This window comes from Mustelus asterias, chromosome 15 (genome assembly GCF_964213995.1).
Source record: "Mustelus asterias chromosome 15, sMusAst1.hap1.1, whole genome shotgun sequence".
Taxonomy (NCBI): Eukaryota; Metazoa; Chordata; class Chondrichthyes; order Carcharhiniformes; family Triakidae; genus Mustelus; species Mustelus asterias.
Window position 1 is genome coordinate 8111511 of NC_135815.1, and position 12812 is coordinate 8124322.

Genomic DNA, 12812 nt, shown 5'->3' on the forward strand with positions numbered 1-12812 from the left:
GTAAATTTTATTTCTGAAATTGATAGATTTTTGTTAATCAAAGATACTAAATGATATAGGGCAAATACGGGCATATGGTGTTAATCACAGATCAGCATGATCTCACTGATTGTGGGAAAGACTTAAGGAGCAAAATGATGTACTCCTTTGTTTATTCATTTGTGGGACATGGGCGTCGCTGATTGGCCAGCATTTATTGCCCATCCCTAGTTGCGAGTCAACCACATTGTCATGGCTCTAGAGTCACATGTAGGCCAGACCAGATAAAGACAGCAGATTTCCTTCCCTAAAGGACGTTAGTGAACCAGATGGGTTTTTCTGACAATCAGCAACAGTTTCATGGTATTCAGTAGATTCTTAATTCCAGATATTTTTTATTGAATTGCAATTCCACCATCTGCCGTGGTGGGATTTGAACCCGACTCCCCAGAACATTAGCTGAGTTTCTGGATTAATAGTCTAGCGATAATATCACTAGGCCATCACCTCCCCTGTTCCTATGTTCCGAATTGAGAAGGAGACCATACACAAAGTTAGACAATATTAAATGGCACTGGAGGTTAATCCAGAACTCTAGCTCCTGGTAAGCCAAGCCAAACAAAAGAGTAGAGGTTAATCTAGAATCCTGTAAAGAATGATCGATATTTGGGGTAGAATTTTAGGAAGGCAGTGGAGGCAAAAAAAAGCACACACAATACTGGATTAAGCTGAGCCACAGATGGTGTGATTAGGAATGTAAATTTATAAAAAGTTTATTTATTAGTGTCACAAATAAGCTTACATTAACATTGCAATGAAGTTACTGTGAAGATCCCCTGGTTGCTACAATCTGGTACCTATTCAGGTACACTGAGGGAGAATTTAGCATGACCAATGCACCTAACTGGCATGTCTTTCAGATTGTGGGAGGAGACCAGAGCGCCCAGGGAAACCCACACAGATACGGGGAGAACATGCAGACTCCACACAGACAGTGCCCCAAGCCGGGAAGCGAACCTGTGTCCCTGGCGCTGCGAGGCAGCAGTGCTAACCACTGTGCCACCCTCAAATTTATTTCTGTTCTGAAAAGATGAGCCAAGTCTCTAAATACGAATCTATATTTATTTTGTGATTTGCTGAGATTTCCTCTGTCCCTGTGGACGGACAGCCAGCCTCTATCCAGTGCTTAATTTGCACCCATATTATAGCACATGTTAATTGTCATATTTTTGTTGCTATGATTGGAAGCATGAGTTTACTTCTCCAGGTAGTTTGTTTTAAAGTCAGCTGACGGTGGTGTGTTACGTTTCACACAGTTCCTGTGGCAGCTTGCGTGTTTGCATGTATGTTGTAGTCTGGAGGTATGGATAGTGATGATAGAGGCTCCAACATTGTTTCCATCACATGGCTGATCAGGAATCTCTCCTGCTCCTACTGCCTGCGTTGGCATGTGTTGGAAGGATTTACAGATTGATACTGAGCATAAAGTTCAGTCATTTACACCTTTGAAGAAGAGTCATACAGACTTGAAACGTTAACTCTGTTTTTCTGTCCACAGATGCTTGCAGACCTCCTGGGTTTTTCCAGCATTTTCTATTTTTATTGTGAGCACACCTTCCTTGGCCATCAAGTCCTGGTGAATTTAATTCAGAGGCAGGGACGCTACCCGTTGCACCAATATACTCCGATAAAGTATGTTACAGGCATCCAATTTCATCCATTTTGACACCCTCAGTTATTTCTTTATATTTTTCCCGTTTCCTTTCACCCTGCCATTACTGCTACCCTTTCATGCCATCAGCCCTCTGCGACAGGCTGAGTAATGCAATAGCTAAGCTGGAGTCTTGCAAGCCAAAACAAATGGTTAATCAGCAAGCTTGGCTTACTGATGGGACCTGCAGAAATAGACTTGCCACTGAGGAGAATGAACATTCTTCCTGGTCAACCCCAGATAACCCATACAAGTCAAGATTTATAGAGTGCACAGATAGTGCCTGAACTGATAAACGGTGCGGTTTTGAAAGAAAGAGATACTTGCACATATATAGTGCCTTTTGTGGCCAAGGCGAATCTTACGGAACTTTACAGTCAACTGAGTACTTTTGGAATTCATTGTTATGATGTAGAGAAATGTGGCGACCAATTTGCTCACGGTAAGGTCCCAACAACTGCAATGTTATGACCAAATACTTTGGTGATGTTAGCTAAAGAATGAAGATGGACCAAGACCCTGGGGAGAATTGCCGTGTTCTTCTTCGACATTTTACATCCACCCGAGATGGAAGCTGGGGTCTCAAGTTAAAGTCTCATCTGGAAGACAGCACCTCTCCCATCTCTCCCATTTCTGCACTGGGATGTTGGCATAGATTTTGTGCTGAACTCTGGAGTCGACTTGAACCCCTATAACCTTCTGCTGCACACTGAGCCAATTAACGTGAGCTAATTAAGTTCTGGAGCGTCCCAAGTCCTGGCTCTTGCTAACCTCTTGACCAAGCCCCCTCAGTTTAGATGGGTAGACTACGTCCATGTAGAATGCAGTATTTCACATTGGGCAAACAGAAGCCTGTTTGGATGATTCAATCACATGATTTGGAGACTTACAAGTGTGCTGACTTGTCAGAATTAGAAACAGAAAATGCTGGATGACTTGTCAGACCCTTGTTGGAACATGTTAGGGCATAGCCCTGCTGCCGCTGAGAGCCCTCCACTAAGCCTGCCTTTCTGCCCATCTTTCACATGGCATCCAAAAAGGCTGTTTGACTGAGGGAATGATCATTGAGCCTGATCATGTCCTCACCTGGCAACAATATCTGTGTTATCTTTAGTACTGATCATGATCAGGAGCATGAATTTTGGCTGTTTTGACCCCTCTGTCCCTTGAGGCACCAGGCCAATTGTAGTCCATGTACCACTGTCCTGATTAAAGAAACCAAATAAGAATGGACTATCATTGTTTTCCCGTGATTTTAGCTACAATAACTTGACTCACCTGATGAAGGAGCAGTGCTCCAAAAGCTCGTGATGCCAAATAAACCTGTTGGGACTTTGACCTGGTGTGAGACTTCTTACTGAGCGACAATATTTAAGGATGGTAAACGTGTCAAATACGTTCATTTGCAGGATTGTGCAGTGGGAAAACACATGGGCCTGATTTTTGTCCATGCGTCTGGTGCACAGTCAAGAGAATTCCTGGCTCCACGGACCCGACTTCTTGGGGAGTGGAAGGGTGGCAGGCTAGATTAGGAGTCAGGCAGGCAAGTGACCCTGGAAGAGGTAAAGGGGCTGTAGTGTGGAGGCAGGCTGGGTGGAAGACCTGCCTCAGGACTCTGACGCTGTGCACAAAGAATTTTACAAAAGGAATAAAACATCCCTCCAATCCTCATCCCTCCACACACTGCCGTGCCCCTTCCATGCCAACCTGTCCCAGCTTATGCCTTATACCCACCCCCATTGCCCTTTATAGCCCATATGCCAACCTATGGCCCTGTATCCACATCCAATGGCTCCTTATAGCTCTATGGCATCCTATGCCCCTGTACCTCATGCCCCCAACCACCACTTCTTGCCCTTATATCTACAATGCCAACTCACTCAGTATCCACCATGGGCAGAGATGAACCCATGATCTTCTGACTCAGAGGCAAGAGCATTACCTACTGAGCCACAATTGGTACTATGGCCCAGATTTTAGCCATGACAGAGACCCTTTCCCATTTTTGAAGGGTTGGGTTTAGGGGGTGGTTTTTTTGCATGTTTTACAGAGGGAGCTGGCCATTTAATTCATCAGATTCTTCCAACGAATTGGGCTTTGTGTGTCCCAGGAGTGTGAAATCCGATTTGTGCAGAGTAGTCCTGGTAAGAGCAGGTCTGAAATTAGTAGTTTCATTTGGATAGTCAGGGCACCTCATTCCAGAGGTAAGGAATCCCTTTGGATATGGTCCCGGGACAGACGAGATTAAATAACATTCTGTAAAATGAAGTTCTGTCCATTGCAGATGTCACTATATGGAAAACCTTTCATTCATAAAAACCCATTTACTACATTTACATTCCTTCAACTATATAAAGCTTTATAACAACAAACATTTGTTTGGGCGGCACGATGACACAATGGTTAGCACTGCTGCTTCACAGCGCCAGGGACCCAGGTTCGATTCCCGGCTTGGGTCACTGACTGTGTGGAGTTTGCATGTTCTCCCCGCGTCTGCGTGGGTTTCCTCCCACATTCTGAAAGATGTGCTGGTTAGGGTGCATTGACCCGAACATGCGCCGGAGTGTGGCGACTAGGGGAATTTCACAGTAACTTCATTGCAGTGTTAATGTAGCCTTACTTGTGACTAATAAAATAAACTTTAACTTTAAAACTATAACTTTAACATTCATTCAAGTGCACAATTCCACATAACTAAGTATTGGAAATCATAGTCCTATTTCAAAGAATCTATAAACACTTGTAGCTGTCAATCAAACTGAAATGGCAGGTACTCTACTGTGATAATGAATGGTTGTGAAATGAGTCACACAGCACTAATCACAGACCGCATGAAATAGCAAGCATGATCAACCTCAACACCAGTGCCCCACAAGGCTGTGTCCTCAGCCCCTCACTATACTCCTTATATACCTTTGACTGTGTGACCAAATCCCCCTCCAACTCGATTTTCAAGTTTGCTGATGGCACCACCGTGGTGGGTTGGATGTCAAACAATGACGAGACAGAGTACAGGAAAGAGATAGAGAATCTGGTGAACTGGTCCAGCAACAATAATCTCTCCCTCAATGTCAACAAAACAAAGGAGATTGTCAGCGACTTCAGGAAGTGTAGTGGAGAACATGCTCCTGTCTACATCAACGGGGACGAAGTAGAAATGGTCGAAAGCTTCAGGTTTTTAAGTGTCCAGATCACCAACAACCTATCCTGGTTCCCGCATGCCGACACTATAGTTACGAAAGCCCACCAACCCCTCTACTGTCTGAGGAGACTAAGGAAATTTTTCATGTCTGCTACGACTCTCATCAACTTCTACAGGTGCACCATAGAAAGCATTCTTTCTGGTTGTAACATAGCTTGGCATGGCTCCTGCTCTGGCCAAGACCGCAAGAAACTACAAAGGGTCGTGAATGAAACCCAATCCATCACGCAAACCAGACTCCCATCCATTGATTCTGTCTACACTTCCCGCTGCCTTGGAAAAGCAGCCAGAATAATCAAAGACCCTACGTACCCTGGACATACTCTCTTCCACCTTCTTCCATCGGGAAAAAGATACAAAAGTCTGAGATCACGTACCAACCCACTCAAGAACAGCTTCTTCCCTGCTGCCATCAGACTTTTGAATGGACCTACCTTGCATTAAGTTGATCTTTCTCTACACCCTAGCTATGAATGTAACACTACATTCTGCACTCTCTCCTTTCCTTCTCTATGAACGGTATGTTTTGTCTGTATAGCGTGCAAGAAACAATACTTTTCACTATATACTAATACATGTGACAATAGTAAATCAAATCAAATCAAATGACTGTAACGCTACATTCTGTATTCCCTCCTTTCCTTCTCTATGAATGGTATGCTTTGTCTGTATAGCGCGCAAGAAACAATACTTTTCATTGTATACTAATACATGTGACAATAATAAAATCAAATCAATCAACAAGCAATAATTTTCTTTAAACACTCCCAGATATTTTTTTTCAAAGATTTAGGAGTAGAACTTTTAAATATTTTGACAGCTCCCATTGACAAATGCTTTTGACAGTTCCTCTTGAGAGGCCTTCTTCATCATGTCTACATGTTGTCTTGACAATTTTGACAGTTGATTTTAACAGCTTTGTCGACAGTTCTAATGAGCTTGGAAGTTAATGAGTTTATGCACTTCTTGCACACACTCATGCTTACAGAGGCACTTGACTTCCCTGAAAGGTGTCCCAGGACCATATCCAATAGGGTACCTTCCCTCTCCAAAGGGGCACCCAGGCTATCCAAATGAGACTACTACATTCAGATCTGCTATTAAACTGAACACTTTGGGTTTCACACTTCTGGGACATCTAAATACCACTTCTTTGGAGGATTCCAATGATTCCAATCGCTAGTTGCCTCCGTAATACACAAAATTTGAACTGCCCTCTGAACCCAATCCTGTGAAAATGGGAAATGGGAGAGGCTCGCCATCATGACAAACATGTGGGCCATAGTATCAATGGTGGCCCATTGGGTAATGCCCTAGCCTCTGAGTCAGGAGATTATGGAATCATCTCCAACTCGAGAATTGGAGTGTTATGGTAAGGTTATACAAGGCATTGGTGAGGCCGAATTTGGAGTATTGTGTACAGTTTTGGTCACCTAGTTACAGGAAGGATGTAAATAAGATTGAAAGAGTGCAGAGAAGGTTCATAAGGATGTTGCCGGGACTTGAGAAGCTGAGTTACAGAGAGAGATTGAATAGGTTGGGACTTTATTCCCTGGAGCGTAGAAGATTGAGGGGAGATTTGATAGAGGTGTATAAGATTTTGATGGGTATAGATAGAGTGAATGCAAGCAGGCTTTTTCCGCTGAGGCGAGGGGAGAAAAAAACCAGAGGGCATGGGTTAAGGGTGAAAGGAGAAAAGTTTAAAGGGAATATTAGGGGGGGCTTCTTCACGCAGAGAGTGGTGGGAGTGTGGAATGAGCTGCCGGATAAAGTGGTAAATGCGGGGTCACTTTTAACATTTAAGAAAAACTTGGACGGGTTCATGGATGAGAGGGGTGTGGAGGGATATGGTCCAAGTGCAGGTCAGTGGGACTAGGCATAAAATGGTTCGGCACAGACAAGAAGGGCCAAAAGGCCTGTTTCTGAGCTGTAATTTTCTATGGTTCTATGGTTCTAATACACGATATTAGCTGGCACTTCAGTGCTGCACTGCCAAAAACAGTGTTCTTTAAACAAGATCTTAAGCCGCGACCCCATCTACCCCCTCAGGTAAACATAAAACTACCAAGAACAGTGCTCTCAGGAGCAGTGGAGTTTGTGGAAGCTTACTGTGCACAAATAGGCTACCACATTCCTATGCCTGTGTGGAGTTTGTACGTTTTCTCCGTATCTGCGTGTGTTTCCTCCAGGTGCTCTGGTTTCCTCCCACTGTCCAAAGATATGCAGGTTAGGTTGAGTGGCTATGCTAAGTTGCCCCTTTGTGTCAGGGAAATTAGCAGGGTAAATATGTGGGATTACGGGGATAGGGCCTGGGTGGGATTGCTATCAGTGCAGACTCGATGGGCCCAATGGCCTCCTTCTGAACTGTAGGAATTCTATGATTACGACAGTGACTACACTTCAAAATGTACTTCATTGGCTGTGGGGATAGTGGGTGTAAAAGGCCTTGAAGTATCCGATCAGCCACGATCATATTAAATTGTAAGGGCGGTACAGTGGTTAAGCACTGCTGCCTCACAGCGCCAGGGACCTGGGTTTGATTCCCGGCTTGGGTCACTGTGCGGAGTTCGCACATCCTTCCAGTGTCTGCGTGGGTTTCCTCCGAGTGTGCTGGTTTCTTCCCACAGTCTGAAAGACATGCCGGTTAGGTGCATTGGCCATGCTAAAATCTCCCTCAGTGTACCCAACCAGGCGCCGGAGTGTGGCGACTAGGTGATTTTCACAGTAACTTCATTGCAATATTGATGTAAGCCTATTTGTGACACTAATAAATAAACTTAAATGGTAGAGCAGGTGCAATGGGCCTACCCTTGTTTCTATGTCCTGAGATTGGCAAAGGTGCTATATAAATGCAAGTTCTTTCTTTTTACTAAACACAAATTAACAGAAAATACTAACCAAAAGTAAACCATCTAGTTTAATAACTCTCCTTTTATCCCACTTTATTACTGCAGGAAATTAACTCCAACACTTGAGCAAACAGATATCAGGTGAAGTAGATACAGGTTTAGTTTTATTTGGTCCTTGAGGTCACAGTACAAAATCTATTATATTAAAAATCTGGCCTAACTAATTACAAATATAATGGACCAGATTCACACAAGGGTTTTGTAAAAAGAACTCTACCTACCCAATTATACTGTAAAACTCCCAGGGTAGTGTGGTTAATGATGACACTCATATCATTTTATGTGATATCTTTTTACTGCCTTATTGTGAGTACAAGAACTCATTAGTGGCCACTGGTGTTAAAACCTCCAGATTAATTATATTATTTGTCAAGCTTCATTTTGAAGAATCTGTTTAAAATGGCCGTGCCCACCAACTAATCCATCTGCAAGCAGAATATCAGATGACGCCTTGTTAGAAGCATTAGCATATTCATGACATTTTTGTGTCAGCTGCCAGGTTTGAACCCTCATCCTCTCTTGTGTTGCATTCAGGCTCGGCTTTTCCAGCCTTCTGCTCACCAGCCTCTTGAACTGTGTCCTACATCAACTCATCCAAAAATTTGCTGTCCTGTTCCTGCTATAACATATAAGGATAGGTTTCTATGGGTTTTTTAAAAATGTGTTTCCTGGGATGTGAGGCCAGCATTTATTGTCTGTTACTAATTGCCCTCGAGAAGGTGGTGGTGAGCTGCCTTCTTGAACCCCTGCAGTCCATGTGGTGTAGGTACACCCACAGTGCTGTCAGGGAATGAGTTCCAAGATTTTGACCCAGCAATAGTGAAGGAACGATGACATAGTTCCAAGTCAGGATGTTGTGTGGCTTGGAGGGAAACGCTCAGGTGGTGGTACTCTCATGTGTCTACTGCCCTTGTCCTTCTAGTGGAGGTTTCATGGTTGGAAGGTGCTGTTGAAAGAGCCTTGGTCACTTGTTGCAGTGCAATTTGGTCGATGGGAAGTTGCCATTGTGCGTTGGTGATGGAGGGAATGAATGTTGAAAGTGGTGGATGAGGTGCCAATCAAGCAAACTGCTCTGTCCTGGATGGTTTTGAGCTTCTTTAGTATTGTTGGAGCCACACTCATCCTGGCAGTGCAGAGTATTCCATCACACTCCTGACTTGTGCTTTGTAGATGGTGGACAGAGATTGGGGACTCAGGAGCTGAGTTACTCACCACAGAATAGCCATCCATTTTGTTTTCAGTCACCTCTCTTATTTGCTCAAGTCTGATGGGTACGCTCTGAAATATCTCTTGGTCAATTTGTTTCTAATAAAGGAGCTATTTAAATGCTAGTTCTTTCTTGCTCTGTGTTGAGCAAGCTCATTTGGCAGGGACTGGTTGGCAGTAAATTGGCAATCACAATATAGAGAGAACTCAAGGGTGCAGTTATGGAATTTGAAAAGTCATAATGGTGCTTTTTCATGTTTGGGGTTGAAGCACTGAAATGGAGCAGCGGTAAAGGATTGTCAGCCATGGCTCAGTTGGTAACACTCTCACCTCAGGTTGTGGGTTCAAGTCCCAGTTTGGAGAATTCAACCCAAAATCCAGGCCGACCCCCTTCAACAATATTGAGGGAGTGCACAGTCGGAAGTGCTGGCTTTTGACCAGTTTTGGCAGTTAAACTGAGGCCCTGTCAGCTCTCTGAGGCGCATGGGAAAGATCCCATGGTACTATTTTGGAAAAGATCAGGGGAGTTATCCCGATATTTATTCCTCAACCAGAACGAGTATATAACAGTTTATCTGATCATTATCCCATAATGCACAGCGAGCTCCCACAAACCGGCTGCCATGTTTCCTACATTCCAACAGTGACTAAACTTCAAAAGTACCTGATTGACTGTAACAAGTTTTGGGCATCCTATGTTTGCAAAAAGTGCTATATAAATGTTAATTATGTCTTTCTTTGTTAATCTATTATATGTAATCTAACAATGCCTGATACTGACGTGAGCCACAAAGTGGATAGGCTACAACTTACAAATTAAACATTACTGTCCATGTTGTATTGATAGCATTGTGTTATTTCTCAGTAGACAGTTGCTGATTCAGGTAGATGTTTATGATCTGGTTAATCAAAGTTCTTTGGATCTCCTGGACAACCATATCACCAAACCACAACTGATTTACTGGCCATTTGTCTTATTGTTGTTTATGGGACCATATTGTGTGCTGCTGTGTTTGCCCATGCAAGTAACCTTTGGACTTTAAGGTAACTCAATGCACACAAAGTGTTTTGAGATGTTTCTGTGAGACGTGTTGAGTTTCTAAATGAACGTGAATTTTTACGACAAAACAAACATGGGCTCTTGCATGGCAGATTAAAACGGCTGCTTTTCCATTGTACTTGCCAAGGTCTAGTCACTCCCAGCAGTAGAACAGATCTGCTGTGTTAATTGCATAAAAGTCAATTAAACTTTTTTTTCTCAAATTTCTGCCAGTCTGACGTAGAAGTAGTGCAAATCTGTGGCAATCGTCCCATGAGAGAGCTGATACTTTAGGTAAACTGCTTAATATATTGCATATATCGGACCATTGTGGGGATTAGGAAATGCTGTTTTGCAGCCAACAATCACAATTCGCTCATCAGTGCTGCGATATCTGGATATGTTTTTTTAGAAGGTCAGCTAAGTACAGCTTTACAAATGGTTAGGTTTCCTGCACAAATTATGAACATTTCACAAAAGAATGTCTGCAAGCCGTGGGACCCGTGTGCAAGTGATGAGTTTTCACATTACAGATGGATAAAGACTGATCTTGATCCAGTTATTTTACCCCACAAATCGAGGAGGTATGCAGCAGTCAGGAAGACACTTTGCTACGCTTCAGAAATGAAATGTCTGCAAGGCACTGGAACAGACAGGATATACCTACAATTGTTAGGGACGTGAGTGAGGAAATAGGCAAAAGCTGCGACAGGAACATCAAATGACAAGTGCACAATAGAGAATGTTATCCCAATATTTAAAAAAAACCCTAAACAATAGTGGACATTATAAACCACATAACCCAGTGTGTAAAGTGGAGAAAATGCAAAATAGCAAGACGTTAACCACATCTGTGTTAACAGCACAGCAGTCACAGGGAATAATCAACATGGATTCAGAAGCATTCATTTGTAATGATTTACTAATATATATATATACTGAACTCCTTGTTAGTATAATGGTTAGTATCCCTGCCTGTCACCCGGGAGGCTGGGGTTCAATTCCCTGACGGGGAGCTGCAGATTTCATGGGCGGCACAGTGGTTAGCACTGCTGTGTCACAGCGCCAGGGACCTGGGTTTGATTCCCGGCTTGGGTCACTGTCTGTGTGGAGTTTGCACATTCTCCCCGTGTCTGCATGGGTTTCCTCTGGGTGCTCCGGTTTCCTCCCACACTCCAAAGATGTGTGGGTTGGGTGGATTGGCCATGCTAAATTGCCCCTTCATGTCAGGGGACTAGCTAGTGTAAATGCATGGGGTTATGGGGATAGGGCCTGGGTGGGATTATGGTCGGTGCAGACTCGATGGACTGAATGGCCTCTTTCTGCACTGTATCATTCTACGCACGAGGATTTTCCAATGAATAAAATCTATTTGTAACTTTAGAAGGCATTTCACATTCTACCCTCCATAAACTTGAGTCATCCAGAACAGTTGCCCCTGTCAAAACTCAAAGCAACACCCATTCACCCATCACTTGCTGACCTATACAGGCTCCTGCTTAAACAGCACCTCAAGTTTGAAATTGTCACCTCTGTTTTCAAACCTCTCCAAGGCCTCTCTCTCACCTATCTCTATCCTCCAGCCTCACAACCCTGAGACCTCCTCTTGGCCAATTCTGGCCTCTTGAGCATTCCCAATTTTATTTATTCCATCATTGGCGGCCACTGGGATTCCCCAAACTCTGGATACCCCCCCCTTCAAAACTCCCCCAAGTCAAATCTCTACCCCTCTCTCCTCCCCAAAGATTCTCCATGAAATCTATTTCTGTGACCAAGTCTCAATATCACCCTCTGTGACCCAGTGCCAGATTATTTTTGTTAATGCTCTTGTGAAGCACCTTGGGCTGTTCTCCTATGTTATAGGCACTATATAAATGTGTTGTTGCTGAGATACTGTTAAAGCTTCACATGAGGTGGAGATGCCGGCGTTGGACTGGGGTGGGCACAGGTAGACCAGGTTAAAGTCCAACAGGTTTATTTAGAATCATGAGCTTTTGGAGTGCTACTCATTCATCACCTGCCCTGCCTTGTATCCTCCCACCTTGCTCTCAATCATCCCACTCTCCCCAGCACCATCCCACTCTGCCCTTCTTCGTCCCACCCTGCCCTCCATTTATCCACCTTGTCCACTGCTCCCATCCTCACTTTGGATCCTTGACATTCAACGCACTTAAAGCAAAAACTCTTTTTTTAAAACCCTTCAGTACCTTGCCCTTCTCAATTTCCCTCACCGTTATGTCACCTTTCCCATTCTCTGACAATGGTCCTGTGTGGGCCATTCCCTGTGGCCCCACAGTTGATGGAAAAGCTTTTAGTTCCCCTGTCCCGACTTTCTGGAAATCTGTCCCTAAACCCCTCCACACCTCTCACTGTGTTTTCATTAACACTCCTGAAAGAAAACCCTTTTGGCGAATCATTTGATTGCCTCTGTGAACTTGGGCACTGTGGCCCAGCATCCTAATTTTATTCTTTAATTTAATTTCACCCCCTGACCACCCCATGGTAAATTGCTTTGTGTCGAAATAACTGAGCGAATGCAGCTCTTGATCTTCTTCCTGGTTTTGCCAGTGACAGTCCGATCCTGGTGGTTGGGTTCAGGTTGCTGCTGTTCCTGCTTTTCTCTGTGTCTCGCTGCTGAGTGTGTTTGAGTTCAGGTTGCTGCTTTTCCTGGAGCGCTCCCTCCTTCCTATACCTCGGGCAGAGTGAGTGAGTGGAGTTTTCTCTCGGTCTGTGTGGCTTTTACTTTGAGTACCACTGAGTTGTGAA